A 21644-nucleotide genomic window follows, 5' to 3' on the forward strand; every position below is an offset into this window, starting at 1 on the left:
TTAGGTTTTGGAATGTTAAGGGTTTTCCATTGTTTCTCAACAATAAATAGGCCTTCGAGCCTCATTGTAACACAGTTCAGAGGCATGTAGCCACCACATCTCTTCTCAAAGATAAGCTACCATCGCCCTAACTGGTTTATTTCCATTTCTGGTTGTAAGCATATTTCAGTATTTTCCATTAATGAAATGAAGTATTATTTCCGCTGCATCTTTGTGTATATGGTTATCTCTGTAATTTGTTGCGTTACTGTTTAAATCCGGATCAGTGGTATCAGAGCGGTCTGCTTTTTCTCTGTTTTTCTTTGCATGTCCCCAACAAGGTCGGGATATAAGGAGTTAGGGCTTGAACTGGTTGAACCTTTGCAAGACCAGCCTCGCAAATCCTGACGGCCTCCCATGGCGGATGAGAAGAAAGACGAGGGAGCAGGAGATCCCATCAAAATCTTGCTCGAAGAAGCCCTCGAGCGACAACGGAACGCGATGATGGACAGCTTTGCCCAGATCCTTCAGCGGCTACCCAGAAGCGACGCATCGGCTTCCAGCAGCTACTCTGGAAACGCCACACCCTTTAAGGTACAAGTTAATTTTGAAATCCCCATATTTGAGGGTCAAATAGACGCAGAAGCCGTAGATAAATGGTTAAATCTGCTAGAGGGTTATTTTTCTGTTCATGATTTTTCGAGTCGGGAAAAGATTGTTTTTTCTCTTCTCAAAGCAGCCCCCCACGTCAAGGACTGGTGGGAAACCTACTGCGAGCAGAAGGATGAAAGTACTGGCTCACTATTTTCAGCCGCACCCACCTGGAATTCATTCTGGGATGCCATCAAGGAGCAGTACTACCCTGTTGGAAGCTATGAGGATGAATACATAAAGTGGACCACGCTACGGCAGGGAAGGGACCAAGACGTGCCGGAGTTCACCAATCTTTTCCATACCCTTCACGCAAAGTTGGGTATCAAGGATTCAGAGCAACATTTGATACTCAAATACCGTGGCTGCCTGCACAAGTACATCTAGGAAGAAATATAATTCCTGAACATCTCCTCGCTCGGCGCAGCATACCGATATGCCGTCAAGGTCGAGCAGAAGTTAAACAAAAGAAGCGAGATTTTGGATCTGCGAATCCAAAGCAGGGGAAAGGTGCCCCTAAACCACAGAACAAAGGACAAATCCAAGGCAGGACAGCCCAAGACAACCAGCCGAAGCTGCAAGCAAAGAACAGCGCCGCGAAGCCGAGAAAGGACACTGGAAAATGGTGTGAGTTCCATAAGAGCTCCACTCACAACACAAGTGAGTGTCGGGCCAAGCAGTCACTGGTCGCTGAGCTAAAGGTTTCAGAATCAGATGCATGTTCCGACTCTGAGTCAGAACCCGATAAGGGGAATGAAAAAGGGAAGCAGATCATTGATGCGGATCCCAACGCCACTGTTGCTACCACCAAGATCCAAAAAAATGAACCCGAAGATCCAGAGGAGGAGGAGCGTCTCTTCCACTCCCAGATGTGGGTAAAGGGCTCCCCGATACAGTTCATTGTTGATAGCGGGAGTCAAAAGAACCTCATTTCGGCAGAGGTCATGAAGCGGTTGGGCTTACCGACCACAGCACATCCACAACCATACACCATTGGGTGGCTTCACCAAGGACGAGATCTTCGCGTGAGCCAACAGTGTCGCCTTCCATACAACATCAAGCCCTTCACGGATGAGGTATTGTGTGACATTGCTCCACTTGAAGTTTGTGATGTATTACTAGGACAACCATACTTGTGGAAGCGACATGCTATGTATGAATCAAGGCCCCGTGCTGTTATTATTACATTGGGAAATAAGTTGTACAGGATACCAGAGGTAGCACCACCTACCACCATCTCTTTGATTACTGCAAAACAATACAGTAAGATCATTTCCAAAACCAGGAAATTTGTTTTCCTGATGATACGCCCTCAAGGAAAGAAGAAGACAGTGGCCGCGGCATCCAGACGAGGTCCCTCTGCACGACAACTACAGATGGACAAGGTTGTGGAGGAGTACGAGGACATCTTCACCTCCCCTGCAGGGGTTCCTCTGCACTGTCAAGTCAAGCACTCCATCGATCTGACCCCAGGTGCGCCGCTACCCAATGGACCAATTTATCGGCGCTCCGTTCTGGAGAACAATGAAATCAAGAGGCAGATTCAGGAGCTCCTGCAGAAAGGTCACATCCGTCCGAGTTCATCGCCTTGTGGGAGCCTGATCGTGTTGGTACAGAAGAAGGATGGGACGTGGAGACTCTGTATTGACTATCGGGCGCTGAACAAGATCACTGTCCGTAATAGGTACCCGATCCCGTGGATTGATGACCTCCTAGACCAACTAAAGGGGGCGAAATATTTTAGCAAGATCGATCTGAAGTCAAGATATCACTAGGTACCAATCGAACCCTCTGATGTGTGGAAGACTGCCTTCAAATCCAAGGAGGGCCTTTTCGAATGGTTGGTTATGCCTTTCGGATTGACGAATGCTCCGGCAACCTTCATGAGGCTAATGGATGAAATCCTGTGGCCATTCACCAACTCCTTTGTAGTAGTATACTTGGATGACATTCTGATCTTCAGCCAGAGTTGGGAAGAGCACCTCCACCACATCCGACAGGTTCTCCAAACACTGCGGCAACACAAGCTATGTGCCAATTTGGAGAAATGCACTTTTGGCATGACCCAGGTTCAATATCTGGGATACATCATTGATGAACAGGGGTTGCATGTCGATCCAGCCAAGATCCAAGTCATTCGGGATTGGCCCTCTCCAACCACTCTAACAGAGCTCCGCAGCTTTCTAGGTCTTGCCAACTTCTACCGCAGATTTGTGTTGGGGTTTTCTCATATTTCTTGGCCCTTGAGTCAAGTCACCAAGGGAGGGGTGAAAGCAAAATTCTTTTGGTCTGAATCTCAACAGAAGGCATTCATGGAGTTGAAGGATCGCCTCTGCACGGCACCAGTGCTCGCGTTACCAAATTTACAACAACCATTTGAGGTCGAGACAGATGCCTCTGACTATGCTATTGGGGCAGTCCTTACTCAACATGGACATCCAGTGGCATATCACAGTGAAACACTGTCAGACACAGTCCGGAAGTACCCCACTTATGATAAAGAGATGTATTCCATTGTACAGGCCTGCCGACAATGGAAGCATTACATTTTGGAGAAGGAAACGGTCATCCACACAGACCACCGACCCCTGCAGTTCATACAGACCCAAGGGAAATTGCAGAATGATCGCCATCAGAAGTGGTCTACATACCTGCAACAGTTCCACTTGAATATCAAGTATAAGAAGGGCAACACCAATAATGTTGCAGATTGCCTCAGTCGACCACCGATCATGGCGTTAACCACTGTGCTCAACTCTTGTGGGCACGAGACTTCTGATTGGCCACTTCTCTACAAAAGCGACCCAAAATTCGGCCACACATACCAAACACTCTTGGAGGGTCGGCATGTTCCAGATTTTCACCTCTAGGATGCCCTATTATGCCACCTCGGTCACCTTTGTGTTCCTTCAAGCGAGCGTGCCAAGATGATTTGGGAAGCACACTACAGTCGGGCTGCTGGGCATTTCGGGGTTGAGAAAACAGTGGCAGTACTGCAAAATTATTTCTATTGGCCGAATCTTCGACAGGATGTTGGGAAGTACATCAGATCATGTACTGCCTGTGCCATTGCCAAACCGACCATTAAGAAGCACGGCCTCTATACCCCGTTGCCTACCCCTAGTCGACCTTGGGAATCCATCTCCATGGATTACATGTCAGGCCTTCCTTCCACTAAGCATGGAAATGACTGTGTTTTTGTGGTCGTCGACAGGTTCTCGAAGATGGCCATTATGGTGGCCTGCAAGAAGAATATCACAGCAGAAGCCACTGCTAAACTCTTCTTTGAATGAGTGTGGGTGCACTTTGGGATCCCACAGTCTATCATCTCAGATCGGGACAGTTGGTTTCTCAGCACATTTTGGTCCAGTCTCTGGTCAATGCTGGACACCAAACTCACGAAGTCCACAGCCTTCCATCCTCAAACTGATGGCCAGACAGAGGTTGTCAATAGGATGATTGTGCACATTCTGCGCATGTATAACTCAAAGCATCCACGCACATGGGACGAGAGCCTCCCCTATGTTCAGCACAGCTACAACTGAGCTCTTCACAGCTCCACTGGCCATAGTCCTTTTTAGGTGGGTTTGGGATTCCAGCCACTATGCCCCATTGATGTGGCCATGCCACTTGCAGCTACTCACATAAATTCAGCTCATGTCCAGTCCGAAACAGATAAGGCCACCAGCTTCATTGAGCGCATCCAACATATTCGCCAGCAGGTCCATGACATCCTTAAGAAATCAAATGCCAAGTACAAGCAGCGACATGATCAACATCGGGTGCCACACAAGTTTCAGGTGGGCGAAAAAGTCTGGTTGAATTTGCAAAAGGAACGCCTTACTGGAGCCTATCGGAAATTGAGACCACTCCAATATGGTCCTTACACCATTACTAAGGCTATGGGAGACAATGCATTTGAGCTCAGCATTCCTCCATTCCTTGGCCTGCACCCAGTGTTCAATGTGGACCGCCTTCGGCCATACTTTCCACCATTGCTAGACACATCCGACATTGCAGAACAGCTCAAACCCACAGAATTAAATCCAGATTGCATGGAACAAGCTGCAACTGATCGGATCATGGACACACAGATCAAGAACACTTGCCAGCAGAATATCCAACTGTATCGAGTTGTCAAAGCAGGCCAACTCCTTCAGCAGGGCAAGTGGCTCACTAGGGAACAAGTTCAGCAAAAGTTTCCTCATCTCATGGAGGAGCTCAACGCAATGGGGACCATTGCTTCCTAAGGGGGGAGGAATGATCCAGGTGGATATTGGTGGCCACCTGCGAAGTCCACCTGGACCCCCACCGTTGTCTTTCTCAGCATTTTCAGTTTCCTTAATTATAGCACAACTTACTATTTTTAGCAGTTTTTTGGGTCCTGAACTTTCGGAGCCGTTTTGAGGCCCTAAACGACGTTTTTTGGGGAATCCGAGGGCAACATGGGGACCGATGTTGCCCATTCCAACAATGTTAGTGCTTGGATAGATCTTTCTAACGAGCTATTGTACGCGTCAAACGGAGATCGTATGCCAAAGTTACGACCCCGGGAAGTTGATGTACCAATTTACCCCAAACGGGGCCCACAGTTTGGCGTTTCATCTCCTAGGGTTAGGTTTTGGAATGTTAAGGGTTTTCCATTGTTTCTCAACAATAAATAGGCCTTCGAGCCTCATTGTAACACAGTTCAGAGGCATGTAGCCACCACATCTCTTCTTAGAGATAAGCTACCATCGCCCTAGCTGGTTTATTTCCATTTCTGGTTGTAAGCATATTTCAGTATTTTCCATTAATGAAATGAAGTATTATTTCCGCTGCATCTTTGTGTATATGGTTATCTCTGTAATTTGTTGCGTTCCTGTTTAAATCCGGATCATCATTGGAAGTAACTCTTGAATAAGATTCATATGGATAAAATCTTGTAACATGCTTAGTTTGATTGTATGATGTTTAAAAGAAGAATTTGACTTACTTAAGGATGTATAAAAGATTAAAACTTTCTCTAGAATAGTGATTAAACATCCAGTATAATCTCCAGAAGAAAAGGTTGTAACTTGGTAATCAAGTTCGATCCTTGGGCACTCTGATGCATGAAGGAAGATTCATATGGAGATGGACCATGAGGATGTTGATGGAACGAGAAGATGAGGTAAGTCTCATTTTAATTATTGTTGTTTATTAGGTTAACATCTTATTTTTCTACCTGGAAGAATGTTTCGGGAATACATGATGACAATTAGTTCAACTGTATGAATGAAAATGTATGAAGAATGTTGAGGGAAGCTCAATAGTTGGTACTTGGAAACTATGAAATCAAGATGTGTCCATCTTGGGATTGAAAGGTAACAATGTGAGAAGATAACCTGAAGGTCAAAGGAGATCACTTTCATAAGGAAGCTATGATCAACTTTAAGTTTGGAAAGGCTCAATGCAATGCCTTCATCTATGATGTCGAAGATGAAAATGATAAGCAAAAGGAATGACCTGGACCCTGTCACAAGATTGAAGAGTGAAGATGGCTCCATGATACCTCGAAAGGAAGCAGGCTCGATATGATGAGATGCAAAGAAAAGAGGGAGCCAGGCAACTATGAAGAATTAATAGCTGATACTCTTATCAAGACAAGCTAGAAATCTTGTGGATATGACTTCCCAAATAGAAAGGAGGTTTGGAATATCCTCTCGTTTTGAGGAGCAAAGGGGTCTCCTTCAAAAGGAGCAAGGATCTCTTTCCTGGTCAAAAGGGAATAGGGATATCCTCTCTAGTTGAGAGGGACTGACCTTGGACATCACATGTGCATTCTCTTCTTCGGGTAATAAAAAGAGAATGGTGGAGGATTGGATAATCATATGTGGTTTTCTTGAGGATATAGAATCCAAGAAAGGAAAGTTATCGACACTCTTTGAGGATAGGACAGGTATCCAAGAGAAATGTGGTCGAAGAGGACTGATATCCTTTGAGGACTTAGGATTGGAGATCCAAGATAAGAATAGTCTTAAAAGGACATGCCTTGTGAACATTTGGATGCGGTATGTGCCTTGTAGAGGTAGTGCGGTATCAATTATCACACGTAAAGCCTCCCCACATAATGCTCTCAAATAAAGTTGAGCTCTTCCTTGCTCAACTAGCTCACACACAAAACTTGTGCTCACTATTGTCTTGTCTCGCAACCTTGTGCTCACACAAAACAATGATCCAATTTTGTGCCGTCGTCCTCCTTATAAGCAATTCACATCAGCTAAATCTGGCAAGCTTATTTTGGGAACTCAGACTTGTGATTGTTAAGTTAACTGAGTCTAATTGACTCTTGCAACTCATCCTAGCCACAAATAACGTTTGAGATTTTTTCACTTGTCCTTTTCCAACTCTATCTCGCACTAGGAGACAAACAACTGAGCCTCCAACTATACACATGAGTTAAATTGCTTCATGAACCCATCTTAACTTTTAAGAACTCGTCCTACCTTATATAAACATTGTTTGTTGTCTCTCTGACTAATGCACAAGTCAAATAAGACCTTACTCACTACTATTTTCAACACTCCCTCTTAGCGAGGAAGGTGCTTCTGGAAGAACCTTGTCCACTTGGATTTGTCTCCAACACTATCATGTTCTCCACTGCTGCAACTGCTCCATATGAACTAGAAGAATTCCTTGCTTTATTATGTGGAACCTAGTCTGAAGACCCGTTCTTTCCAACCATGCCTTGTGAGTCCATCACTTAAATCATAAGTGCCATGTACCCTGTGTACCTCTGTGGATGCTTCCTCTGACTGAAGGTCATACTGGAAGATCCAACTCTCTCATGATCTCTCGTAAACAAATCCTCTACCCACTTGGCTCAAACTCTCCCTATACTAGGAGTCACTGACTGAGTGGCTACCTCCACCCACCTTGGGCTCTGCTCCTCAGCATCCTGTTGGTCAACCCAACTGCCAACTAGCTTAGACTCAAACTAAGATACTTGTTGAGGCTCCAACTTGAGTAGCTTCTTCTCCAGTACTCTAATCTGCTTTTGCTCTAAGGACTCCCTTTGAGTTTTCCTCTTGCTCTAAGGACCCCCTCTAAGTTCTGCTCTTGCTCTAAGGACTCCATCTGAGTTTTGCTCTCCTCAATCATCATTTCTCTACTCTAAGCTCTCCCTACCTTGCTGCTCAAGGCTACACCCGTCTCTACCTCATTTCTCATTTCTCTACCTATCTGCTTCTTACATCTAGAAGCTAAGTGTTGGAGGTAAGCCTTACCTTTGCTGAAGATTACGTCATAACCCTTGTTCTCAAGGGTAGCTACCGAAACAAGATTTTTCTTTTAATTTGGGAATATAGAGGACATTTCTAAGATGAAGAGGATTCCCTTAATCCCTCTGAAAACTGGCAATACCAATTCCTCTAGCTGCATATATGTCATAATCTCCTAGCTCAATCTGAAACTGCATGTCCTTCTCCTTTAGGTGGCTGAAAATATTCTTTTTTTCTGGTCAAGTGGAAGGATTCTCCTGAATCAATATACCACACACTGCTGTCTCCTGAGCTTTCCATGCAAGCAATCAATGAGAAATCTTTCTCAAACTAGGCAAAAAATGCATCTACCTCCATTGATGTAACTACATGGTCCTCACTAGACTTCTTCTTCCGCATAGGACATTTAGTGGCATAGTGTACAAACTCATGGCAATGGAAGCACTTGATCTTGCTTAGATCCTTCTTCTTGTCCTTCTAACTGGACTCGGCCAATCCTTGGCCCTCCTTGACCTTGGCCATGCTACTCTTGCTTGCAAACTTCCTAGTATCATTGGTACTCTGATATAGATCTAAAATAGTTTTGAACATCTCAAAAGAAGTCTTCTAATGGATATGAGGAACTATATGACCTCTGACCCCTTATAGAATAATTCTCCTTTCCTTGATTCTTAGTATTCTGGGCCAATTTTTTGGGATCTTGTGGTGGACCGTGGTGGTATAGCCTGCTTCACAAATTCTCGCACGCCATTATCTTCCAACACTATCATAATCAGTGTTGATAATATCGGTATCGGGAAATTATCGGCGAGGGTCCAGAAAATATCTTATTGGCAATATTGGCGAAAATATTGGCAAAATATCGGCAAGCATAAAAATTGCATAATATATTCATTTTTTTCATATTTTTAAACATATAAAGCGATAACAACATGAAATAAACACATTGCCACATAAATATGAAGAAAACATTGATATATATTATGTCAAATAGAAATGATACATCAAAGGTGATACCAAATCCTGCTGATCCCTGATAATTGTCCATTCAAGGACTCAAATGTGGAGAACCAATACAAAATAACATCACATATATAAAAGTATCTCATCATCATGAGTTATATGTAGCATAACAAACAAAACTAGCAACTATCTATCTAAATTCACTGCCCTCTCCCCCTTTTACGGGAAAACATGATGGGCTATTTGCCAGGCCTGCCCCTAGTAGTAGAAGGCCCTAACCCTACCTCTGTACCTAATGTCAAATAATGAGTGCTAGGTATGGGGCTATGCTCTCCTATATCTATAGTAGATGGTGTTGATGCTGATGCTCCTGTAGTGTCCTCCTCCTCCTCCTCCTGCTCCTCCTCTAAATGTTGCTGCTCCTCTGACTCCGAGTCCTCCTCTTGCTGCCCCTGTTCTAATGGATCATCTGCCACTAGCTCTAACCATGAAGGTGACTCCTCCAAGATGGGCTCCTTAGACTCCACCCTCCACGGAGATAATACATCAATATTGTCTAAGGAAATGGCATCTGGATCCATTGGTGATTCTATTTGCCTCACTCGAAGTCAGATGTTGTAATGTACATACACCAAATCATTGAGGCGTGCGAACTCCAACCTGTAAGAGTGTCAAAAAAAGTAATGAGTCTTGACTTTTGACACTTGAAAGTCATAAATTAAAAATTAAAAATTACAATAAGTGTAATTGCTCAACTGAAGGCTTAAGCTCAAAGTTATACATGTTGCGCTTTTTGGCGTGTATTTTCTCAAATACACTCCAATTGCGCTCACACCCTAAAGAGCTACATGTTTGACTCAAGATTCGTATAGCAAATTTCTGCAAATTTGGTGCCCTTGCACCATAGCTTCGCCACCAAATATCTACAACAAAATAATGAAATAAAAAATTCAAAAACTTAAAACATAATTAAACTTTCAAATAAAAGTTACATAATTGAATTAAAAAAAATAGAATTATAAGTAAGGAAATTCTAAATTGAAAATTCTAATTTCTAATGAGTGATGACTTGTCACTTACGTGGCATGAAGAGGGTCATTTCCCTAATAGCATCATCAAAGCCAAATAGGCCAACACAATCCCGATAATACTGTATCTCACGATTGATTTTGCTACGAAGCTCAGGATTAGGTACCATCCTTTGGATACAGGAATGGAGCCCTTCCATCACCTCGCCATCAAAATCAAAGTTGCATTTGTATGAAAATGTGGGGTTGAGGAAGAGTGCTGCTGCATGAATGGGTCGATGAAGCATCCTTGTCCACCGACCATCAATCACATCCCATAACATCATCTGCCTATCAAGGCCAACAAAACCCTTGTCTACATAATAGGAACGAATGGCCTCCTTGGCCCTATCCATGCCCTCATAAAAATAAGCCATTGCAGGCTTCTCCCCATCCACCAATCTAAGAACATTTACTATAGGTTCACTAACTGCACATGCTTCTTCTACTCCATGCCAAAATGTCTCAGAGTACATCATTTTTGCAATGGCTTTCCCGTCATGTCTCCTGCTGTATCTATAATTACGCCAATCATCAGACACAAACATTTGCTTCAACTCGAACTGACATCGAAGCAAACACTGAAGAGTAATAAAGTTTGTGGCAAAACGTGTGATGGCAGGATGCCACAACTCCTTATTTCTAGTGAACCTCCTCATGAGGCTAAGAACAAAAGCATGGTTATAAATAAACTTGGGGATGCTCCTAGCCATATCAACCACCTCCTTGATGAAGGAGAGTTTCCCCATATCCTCATGCAACAAATCGGACAATGTGCTACACACGAAGTCCAAAACAATGTGGGATGCCTCTCCATAAGCATTTTGCCGGAAAACACATAATTAGCTGCATTGTCTGTTATGACTTGCACCACATTCTGCACACTAATCTCCTGAATGAACCCATCTAACAACTCACATATCGTTGCTGCATTTTTGATATGTTCTGATGCATCCAACGATTTAATAAAGATGGTACCTTTAGGACAATGTACTAAGAAATTTAGAAGGGTCCTACCCTTCCTATCTGTCCAACCATCAGACATCACTGTGCATCCAGTAACTTCCCATGTCTTTTTCAATTCCGCCAATCTAGAGTTGATGTCCTGCTTTTCTGCTTGAAGAATTGGCCCCCGCAACTCCTCATATGTGGCCCTTTTGTACCCTGGGCCCACAACAACAATAGCATCACACATTGGCTGCCAAAATGGATTGGTTTTGGTGATGCCGAGAGGTAAGTCGCTCCAGAAAATACACCTCCCCATGACTCTATCTGCTTCTTGCTTCTCCTTCTTTTTAATAAGCGATTTTATGCCAAGTTGTGCTCCAGGTCCTGTTTGTGGAACAAAAAATGATGACCTTGCAGTCGCACTAGCAGTAGAAGATGATGGTGTGCCAGCTGTGGAGCCCCTCCCACTAGGGCCACTACCCTCAACATCAAAATTAGGAGAATATATCCCCAAAGATCTACCTCCACGTTCAGCATTGTTTCTTTCTGTGTGTTCCTTCTTTCTGTCATTTTCATCAATTGCCTCAAGAGCTTTTTGTATAAGCTCCGAACTAGAAACTGTACAAACCCCAACATCATGTCCACTGAGTCTAGCAAGATGGTATTTCAGTCGTGTAACTCCACCTGTCATCCTGGCCCCACACAATTTGCATGTAAAATATGCATGATTTGTCCCACCATCAGGGTTCCCATAATCCCAAAATGGGTCCAAGGCTTTTGGCATATTTGTATTTTGTAGTGGGCTATCTCAAACCTAGGGCATCAAAAAAAAAATTGGAATTAGTAACTTAATAAGTAATACTAATAACCACATCATTTTACAAAACAGTTCTTTTGCTACATTATTTGCAAATTTTCAATTTTGCAATGTGAATTGAAAATTGAAAATTCATAAATTCATTTGAAATTTCATAAATTCATACATAGAATTTATTTTTAGAAATAGGCAAATGGTAAACCTACTTCACTGTTCACAACTTCACATTGCACAATAAGAAACTAATTTCTAAGGTGAAGAAATTTTATAGAGATGAACCCCTAATATATAATAAAATTAATAAATAGCCTCTGCAGCTATGAACTCAAAAAAATGGAGTTTGCTCTCCAAATATGGAGAAAATTTGAAAACTTAAAAACTTAAAACCCTTGCATTTGCTCATGGGCATGAAAATCTTTTCAAATGGAAAAAAAAATCAAGCAAAATGATTGTATGCAAATAGGCAAGCAAAAACAATCCTAAAACTAACAAAAAATTCATTAAAATAGGAGTTTATTTGAACATACCTGTTAATGGAAGAAATGAAATTGTCTCATTGTTCTTGAAGCTTAGATCAATGAAATCTTCGTTGTTGGTGGCGATAATAGCTATGGAACGCTCAAACCCTCCTTGGCAGCAAGCACATAGCTCTCCCCTTTCTTCTCCAACAATCGAAAATGAAAATGATTGAAAAAAAAAACCAGAATCGGACTTTTATAACCCGTGCGGAAATTTTTGATTATCGCTGGACGATATTTTGGATCGTCGCGTGATATTTTGCCGAAATATCAGCGATATTTCGGAAATATCGGCGATATTTCAGAAATATCGCAATATTTTCTCGGCGATATTTCGGCTCGCCAAAAACATCATGATATTTACGAATTCAACACTGATCGTAATTATCCCTTTCCAAGAGACAAAGTTAGAGGCTCCCTCTAAACAATGGTCTGCTCTCAATCCTTGGTACACCATCCTGCTTCCCAGAGAGCTCTCCAACACCTGCCCACTAACAACCTTGTAGTCCTTCACAATAGGCTGAACTTAGGGCACAAATCAGCCACTAACAACCCTCCACAATACTGTACTATGACTGATCTACAAGCTGTCCAACCTGGACACATCAACCTAGCAAAAAAAAAAAACTTGGAAGGACACAATAAACCTCTGTTTGGATGACGATTTCTGCCCTAGAAATCTCCTCGGCCTGTGCACTGTATTCTGAGTTTTTCTTGGCTCTAGTTAGGGCTTCTGACAGTCCACGTCAACCCTAATACTATGCCCTAAAACTCCTCATACAACTGCGCAATTCCTCCACTTCAAGGCTCCTACACGTGTTGTTGTTCTATGTGATTGCGGCCAAGGTTTAGCCACCTTCTAGGCCTCTCGGCCCTCCCAAAAAGGAGATCTGTCCACCTGCAATAACACAGAGCAACCTGCGGCCTGAACAGAGAAAGAGCACCCTAAACTTTCACAGCAAACTTGCCCAGATTTGTCCTCAAACACTTTGGCCTACCCTCTGCCTATCTCGGCCTCCCAAACACAGAAAAGATACTTCAGATTTCGTCCTTTCTTCTCTTGGCAAGACTCCTCTAGGCTGCGGCTCCCTTATCTGTCCTTCACCTTACGATATTTGCACTTGTGACTTGTGTTGGTCTTTATTCTGTTCCTTGCTCTGATACCATGTAGAATTTCCTTGAAATTCTGCTACTGCTTGAATGAACAAATCTGAAACTAATTTGTAACCCATGACACAAAATTTCTCTACCAATTTGCAGTAGAATAGAACATAAATAAAACACAGTTACACGATAGCAAAAACACAAAAATTTCTAGGGAACCCAACTAGGAAAACCCTCTGCTAGCTGTAGAAATTTTATTGACAAATTTTGAGCAAATAGAATTATTACAAGGCAAAATTGTTTCTCTAGAGAACAATCTCGTTCTCTCTGCTAGTACTTAGCTTGAAACCCTGCTTGCAAGAACCCTGTCCTTAGCTCCTAAATCCTTGCGTTGGCCTTGGAAATTCCTCCTATTTCCTAGCACATACCAGCAAGAATTTCCTTTGCCAAAACACTGCGTATAGGCCTCTCCTTCACGCTCTTCCTAGCTCTGCTAGCTCACACACAAAACTCGTGCTCTCTATTGTCTTGTCTCACAACCTTGTGCTCACACAAAACAGTGATCCAATTATGTGCCTTCGTCCTCCTTATAAGCAATTCGCATCAGCTAAATCTGGCAAGTTTATTTTGGGAAGTCGAACTTGTGATTGCTAAGTTAACTGAGTCTAACTGACTCTTGCAACTCGTTGTAGCCACAAATAACTTTTGAGACTTTGTCACTTGTCCTTTTCCAACTCTAACTCGCACTAGGAGACAAACAACTGAGCCTGCAACTATACATATGACTTAAACTGCTTCATGAACCTGTTCTTCCTTATAGGAACTTGTGACTTGTGCATGCTCAAGAAATACTGCTTGTGGTCTCTTTGACCAAGGCACAAGTCAAACAAGGCTTTACTCGCTAGTATTGTCAACATTGCGACATCATTACATGGCTTCTTCTCATGGTGTCACACAGGCTTGTGCTTTGGCAATTTCCTTAGCACTGATGACACATGGCCCTGACAATTTCCTTTATCGAGATGACTCACATAGTGTTCATAGCGTTGTGGGATTTTGAGAATGGCTTTAGCAACTCCTAAGTAGTCATCATCAAGACTTTTCAAAGATTCACTTTTTAATAAAAGTATTCCTCTTATAGTTTTGTGCCGAATTCGTTTCCATCTAATAGTGATATGTGTTGTTGCAGTTCCTCGAACCATCATTTAAGTAACCAGTGCCTATGTCTTCCTTTGTTGCCAACCTCTACTTCTCAAGTGTGACTCTGATACCAATTAGGTTTTCACAAGAGATGAGTGGGCAGAAAAAACAATTCCATATCATTCCATATTATTCAATATCTCAAAAGTTTTGTTTACATTCATGAGAGACGGGGGAGAGAGGTTACATAGTTTCTTTCTTGTTTGTTTCAAATTATTATAAAGTACTTATTAATAACTTATTGCACTTTCTTTAAGTGAACTTAACCTAATTAAATAAAGCACCAACGGACCATTGATTAAGTAATTATGCTAAAGAAAATGAAAAGGAGTAAACTTAGAACATGAAACATCTGGATAGATATCTTATAATTGGAATAGAACTATACTTTAACCAGTTATTTCTTATTTATCTCAGCTTTTAAATTGTAATGCTTCATTGACTTTGTTTGCCACGTTATAGAAGTTATGTTTTGTGAAGTTGTCATGTTCTTTTTTTTTCGCCAGGGTTTCTGTTTAAGACCCTTGTTTGGTCATTTGGGGTGGACCTACACTTACCAGTGCAAAGTTTAAGGTTAAGGTTTTTGTAGGCTAAGTTTTTATTGCTATTTTTATTTTCCAGGGTTGTGCTTGCTCCTCAAGTTCAAGTTATAAATGGTCAGATCATTATCAATGAAGAGAGCCTTGTAGTTTCCCATCGTGAGTTGAATGTGAATGATATTCAAACATATCGCAGAGTTGAAGAAACTAGTTCTAAACTGAACTATCATACCTACATGAATCGGACACCTGTGGAAAGATGGTCCAAGTCAGACACAGAACTATTCTACAAGGTAGAAGAGAAACGACCAGATCTGGGCATGCTAAAACTTTCGTTAGTCACTAAGTATTAGTTTGTTTCAGTATCTGTTTATATAGAAGCCGAATGTAAAGAGACTTTAAAGGGTGCCACTTGTGATTATTTTCTCATTAGTTTTTATATGCTTTACGGAGGAAATATATGAGACTTTCAAAGGGAGTTTAACAACTAAAAAATTATTCACTCAATCCTGTTTAAACTGCTGCATTTTTTGTTTGTTCAGGCTATGCAACAGTTTGGAACAGACTTTGGAATGATTCGGCATCTTTTTCCTGGCAGAACACGCGGTCAAGTTAAAGCAAAATTTAGAATAGAAGAAATGAAACATCCTTTGCAACTTGCTAATGCATTATTTCATAGGCCACAAGGTGGGTGTTTACTGTCATTGGCAAATGATTGTGTGTATGATTGGTATAATGATTTTTTTCTGACCTTTTCCCTTTTCTTAATAATAATAATTAAAACTGAGACTTTATACATTCAAAATAAAGGAATGACATGGAATTCATACAGCCCTTTCTGATTGTTACTTTCACATTTATGCTTTGGTTATGGAATTATAATATATCGACTATCATCTAGTAAAGTTTATGCAACACTGGGTTGAAATAGGGACAGTGATAGGAAGTCTATTTCAAGATTGTCAAATAATTTACTGAATTGCTAGCTGAAATGCTTCCATATTAACTGCAGTTTTAAAAGCTGACAGCAACCATTCTTTAATGGTTGTGGTATAGGTGAAAAAATTAAAAATAGCGCTATCTTGAGCTCTGGTACAACATGATAGTGAAAATTAATATCAACAAATCCTTTCCCTATATCTATATTCATAACTGATTTTTCAATTTTTGTGAGTCTTCCTGCTAAGACATCACGAAAGAAGAAATAATATAACCATAAACTGCTGCATAGACAAGCATTAAAGACATTCTTGAAAATGAAAGTGACATGGAAGATTAAAAATGGAATAATCAACTGAAATAAATAAGAAACGTAATTGAAATATTCAGATTGCCCTAATAAGAAGAGCAAAGCATATTTACATCCCACAGCACCATTAAAACCTCCTTAGCTCTACATGCTCCTTTTTATTTTTATTTTATTTCTTTTTCTCTTGCATGTGAGCAAGAATGAGATATTCCACATGGCTTATGTAGAGTCTCAGTCAACAGTTCGCTCACAAAGAGAGAACATGTCATTAGTGGGAATTTAAATTGGGTGGTAAGGATAACAAGTCCTCCTCTCAACCATTCGGGCTAGACCGAAATGATAGCTCTACATTCCCCTGGTGAAACTGTTGTGGACAATCTTTTCTCAACTCAGCTGTAAATGACACCTCCTTACCCTACTATTATCCCTTGAAGTTTGAACAATTCTGGAAACTGATTGGTCCACAATACAGTTGTGAACTTGGTGGGATGTCATGCTTGATGGTAGGTGGATACTAACCTCATTTTCCATCTGTGTGTGAGGCTTGAGCACTAACCATTATACATGGGAAAGTGCACTGGCATCTATTATGGGCCAGAGTTCTAACACAAACTGTCCTAGTGTGAGGGCACTGATTTTGTGAAAATTTCAAGCCTTAGGTGACTAATGTCCATATGATCTCAATCAAACAAGTAGATTGCTGAATTTAATTAATGTTGAAATTAAATTTCATACCATCACATCAATCACACAATAGCTAGAAATTAAATATTGAAAGTATACAAATTAATTTCACACATACAAGTAATTACTCCTTCAAATTAACTTTTCATTCCTTTGAAAAATTTACAAGGAAACCCCCTCACACTGCCCCAAAAACAACATTGCACATGTTGAAAATAGCATCATCGAAAGTCATTCTCCAATGAAAGGCCTTAAATGGCCACCTTGAGGCTATCCAAGGAAGATTTGGAGAAGTCACTGCAAAAGTCAAGGCGAAGGTAGAAGCCTTGTGAGCTTTGACAAGAGCCAGGATGAAGGAGCTGCTAGTGGATGCCTAGTGAGCCATGTGCAAAATCCAAGGCAATGTCTTGTGAGCTCTTTGAGCAACAATCAAGACTAAGTCTAGCAAGAGTCAAGACGAATGAAGAAGTCCTGAGCTAGTACTGGCATGTGTGATGGACTCCTTGGCTTGTTGTGATGTGACTACCTAGAACCTGGCCCCTCCTAGGCTTACTCCAACAAGTGTCCAAGTTGTAGTACTAAATGATCACATGGAAAAGACCTTCTTCTTATTGTTATCTTGAACATAAGTACTTAAATGTAATTGCAGGTGAATGGACCATGCTGGTTGAGAGAGTGATAAAATGTCTATATAAAATGTCTATGTAAAAGCCTTGAGTCATGTAAAAGTGTTTGTCATGTAAACTCCTAGTCCTAGTGACTAGTTGAGATGTTATAATGTAATGTTATGATGTAAAGGCTAAAAGCCTAAGTTTGCCTAAGTTTATAAAGACATTATTATATTAAAGATGTCAATGTAAAATTAGAAGAGAGGGGGGCGCACTTGTGTCTAGGGAGAACAACTTAAGTTGATAACCCCTCTCCCATGGAGTCTTCTAGAAGGATCATGAAGCTTATCCAATGTCAATTCAAGATTAGATCTAGGCGCTCCATTCTAGCCAAGAGAAATGATAAAAGGACCAAGAGAAAGCAATTCACTATACAAGTTCTTTTTCTGCAGTTTTTCATCTACTCTCCAAGGCGCACCTATCCCTCTTGAGCGCCCAAGGTTTCAAGTTCTCAGTTGTTAGATATAAGCATTCAAAGTTCAACAATCATTTCGCCTAGATCTGGTCTATTTTTTTGCAATGCGCCCAAGTAATCTTCAGATCTACTTCATACAAGCTCAGATCTAGTCTGGGTTGCTTCAGATTTGACATCTTTGGCTCAAGGCGAGTTGATCTAAGTCATTTTCACCTGCATGCAAGAAGTTTCAAGTCAGTTAAGGCTTCATTTGTCTCCAGTCGTCCTCTCTCCCAGCAAACTGTACTGTAGCACCCTCAAGAAGGGTTTTGTACTTGCAAATTTGTTCAAGAGCAATAAAGTAAGAAGGTCTTTGTTGGGGTTTTCTCCCTTATTGGGTTTCCCCAGGGTAAATCTTGTGTATTGATGTGTTTGAGTATTTTAGCAATTTATTTCAATTACCTATGCATGTTGATATTCAGATCTAAAGAATTTAAATTACTTACATTCATATCTAGCAGTTAGATCTAGCAGATCTAAGTGAACAACAAGCAAATCGAAGTGAAAAACAAACAGATCTAGCAAATTTGAGTGTCTAGAAAGCTGAAAACCTCAGTTTTGAGGTGTCCTTATAAGTTCTTTTGATCGTTTACAATAAGCTGATTTGAAGAACAAAATTTAATGTGTACTTGAAAAGTTAGTTTCTGTTGTTTATATTTTCAACTATATATGTGACTGCCACAAGTTCAGAATTTTAATTCTGTTATTGAAGTAATTCGAGATCTAGGTTATTTGATAAAGAAACATAGGACAACAGTCATCTTGAGGTAAGAAAATTTTAACAGCACAAATATCAAAAACACCTTGAAATGAATGAAACAACTGTTGTTTAAATGTACGACATGTCTGTATGAACTATATGGACACATGTACATACTGTCTGGATGACTATATGGAACTGCCGTATGAGACTGTGTGTTGTTGGAAACATCATTTTCATGGCTACTTGTTCCCTCTCCCTCTTTGTGGCTCAAATTTCTCAACTGCTAACTGTGTTTAAAGCCTCTACGTTGCCCTGTCTCTATACTTTTAGCAAAGAATCTATTCTGAAGATAACTCCTAATCTAAATCATGCATGAGATACAATTTTAGACTCAAACTTCTAAATATAGGGCTTAAATTTTTATTTATTTATTAAAGTTAATTACAAAATAGAATTACTTTTTGAAAATATCTCGAACTACTACTTACACGCTCACACTGAACTTGTTTTGAAGTTCCTGTCTAAGTTAAAATTCTGAACACTTCCTCTTAACGAGTAAGGAATTCTACACCAATCCAAGTTTGCCTTTGAATGCCTCAAGCTTCCATTTTGGCCAAGGACCTAGGCAGAATATCAACTAACTACAATCCGTGGGAATATGTTGGAGCTTCACTGGTTCCTTTTAAACCCTGTCTTGTATGAAGCGATATCTAATCTCTATATGCTTGGACCTATCATGAAACACTGGATTTTGAGAGAGTTTGATAAAACTCTATTTATCACAGTAAATGGCAGTAGGCTCCAACCCCTGATCAAACAATCCTATAAGTAACTGTAATGAACAAGGTTTGTTATAGCAAGTTAAATACTCTAGAAGACTTGGAATATGTAGATTCTCTATTCAAGATACAAAAATATATAGTAAAATTGGATGAAATGAGAATTATCATACAAATGAGAGTGAGGGCCTACTTATATACCCTAGGCAGGTACCCTTTCATGTACGGTCATGTCCTTAGTGATATACCTCTTCATTATTTTTTTTGCTGAAGCAAGAGTCGTTCCTTCTTTTTCATTAAGCCAGAAAATAAATTACATAATGTACAACCATCCACAAGGCACTGTGGACCCCTGAAAATTTAAGTGCTAACTGCCAAAGGCATGAACCCCCAACCTTACAAATATAATCTCCAAACCCTTAGAATACAAACAAAGTTCGGGCAAAATGGTCAGAAGAACGTGCAAAAATCCATGAATCCTCCTGCGCATCTGCTCACCAGACTAGCATTTTTAATCATAACCGTCCATTCTCCACGCTCAATCCAACGACAGAGGAAGAAATCGCACCGTGAAGTCATTCGGTGATTAACGACCCAGCCCCACCAAACTGCACGATCATTCCTGTCTGTTGATTCGCCCAACAAAATCCGATGGTTGAGAATAATATCGCTACACGATCATTCCTGTCTGTTGATTCGCCCAACAAAATCCGACGGTTGAGAATAATATCGCACAGTGCAAGGGCTCCGAACATTAGCGTGCGATGAGGGCGGTATTCGTTCCCGCCCCCCTGCCACGTGTAGGTAGATGAGTGGAATCGCTTCCAATTCGCGAAAACCACTTCCCGCTTGAGAGTCATGCGATCAACCGAAAACCACCAGGGGAGCGGTTTTGCATCCCGAAAAGGGAAATCTAGGGTATTACGGCCACCAGAAAAGTCAGGATTCCAGTCCCTCACATCCTTACCTCTACGCCTGAACCTGAAACCATGGAATGTGCTGATCCTTCCCCCTGGTCGACCAACTGAAAAACTAAGAAATCCGAGCAACATACTCCGGGGATTTCTGAAATCGTAATTACCAGGGCTGCTGAAGCCGACAGTGGCCTGCCTCCCACCTAAGACCTGTCTGATAAAAAAATAGTGGATCATAAAGAGATCAAGTCATTAAGAACTTGCCTCCTTGGCTCTGTTTCGAAACACCTCCTTGTCCTCTTCCGCTTGGTCGTAACAAAGTGTTTTTAGTCTGCACTGAGGCAACTCCTACCAACCCATTGAAACCCTGCATTCAGTACAGCTCACACCTTGGTTGGCCAGAATATCCACCAGTTTGTTGGCCTTTCTGCGTACATGGTTGAAACTTACTGTGCGAAGTCCTTGGAGGTGACCCTGAATTCTTTGGAAAACCTGGATTAGCCTCCAGTGTTTTGAGACTTTCTCCGGCACCGTTCCACAACTAATTCTCTTGACCGAGTTAATGATTAACTCAGAGTCAGCTTCTATAATCACATTTAGGCAGTTATCCTGCTTCAGAAAATCTAAACATTGCTCCATAGCCATTAATTCCGCCATGTTGTTAGTGGCTCTACCTAAATGGCAATGGAAGATGAAGAGAATGCTTCCTTCTTCATCCCTTAAAACCCCTCCAAAACCAGCAGTACCTGGGTTGCCTTTTGAAGCCCCATCAATGTTGTATTTCAAAAAACCTTTCGGGGGAGGATGCCAGAAATCCTTCTCAGTTTCCATTATGATTACTTTCCTATCCAGGCCTTGAGGAATAAGCCCCTGCATACCCAGCTGACTGAGAATTCTCATTTCAGCCACTGAGGGTGGATTCTTAGGGTGATTACGCACAGTGGTGCCAACCGTCTCCTTAAGCTGTTTCAAGATCTGCTCAAACAGGCGATGAGAGGGATTCTTTTCATTTTTGAAGATTCTCTTGTTCCTTTCTTTCCAAACATTCCAAATAATGAAGCTTGGCGTTAGAGCCCAAGCAGAGCTAAGAAATTCATAATCCGAAAAGTTTCTTCTCCAATTGTTTAGGGCGGAAAATGTGTCCCATAACCTAGAGGTGAAAATGC

General features: G+C 41.2%; 1 pseudogene; it reads left to right on the forward strand.

Moving 5' to 3' along the window:
- LOC149161816 (uncharacterized) overlaps positions 1 to 21644 on the forward strand; it is a 162622-nt pseudogene that overhangs the window by 31466 nt on the left and 109512 nt on the right.

This window comes from Pinus tabuliformis, chromosome 5_2 (assembly GCF_031772625.1).
Source record: "Pinus tabuliformis cultivar Carrire ecotype Pingquan chromosome 5_2, CPIR1, whole genome shotgun sequence".
In the NCBI taxonomy this organism is placed as follows: Eukaryota; Viridiplantae; Streptophyta; class Pinopsida; order Pinales; family Pinaceae; genus Pinus; species Pinus tabuliformis.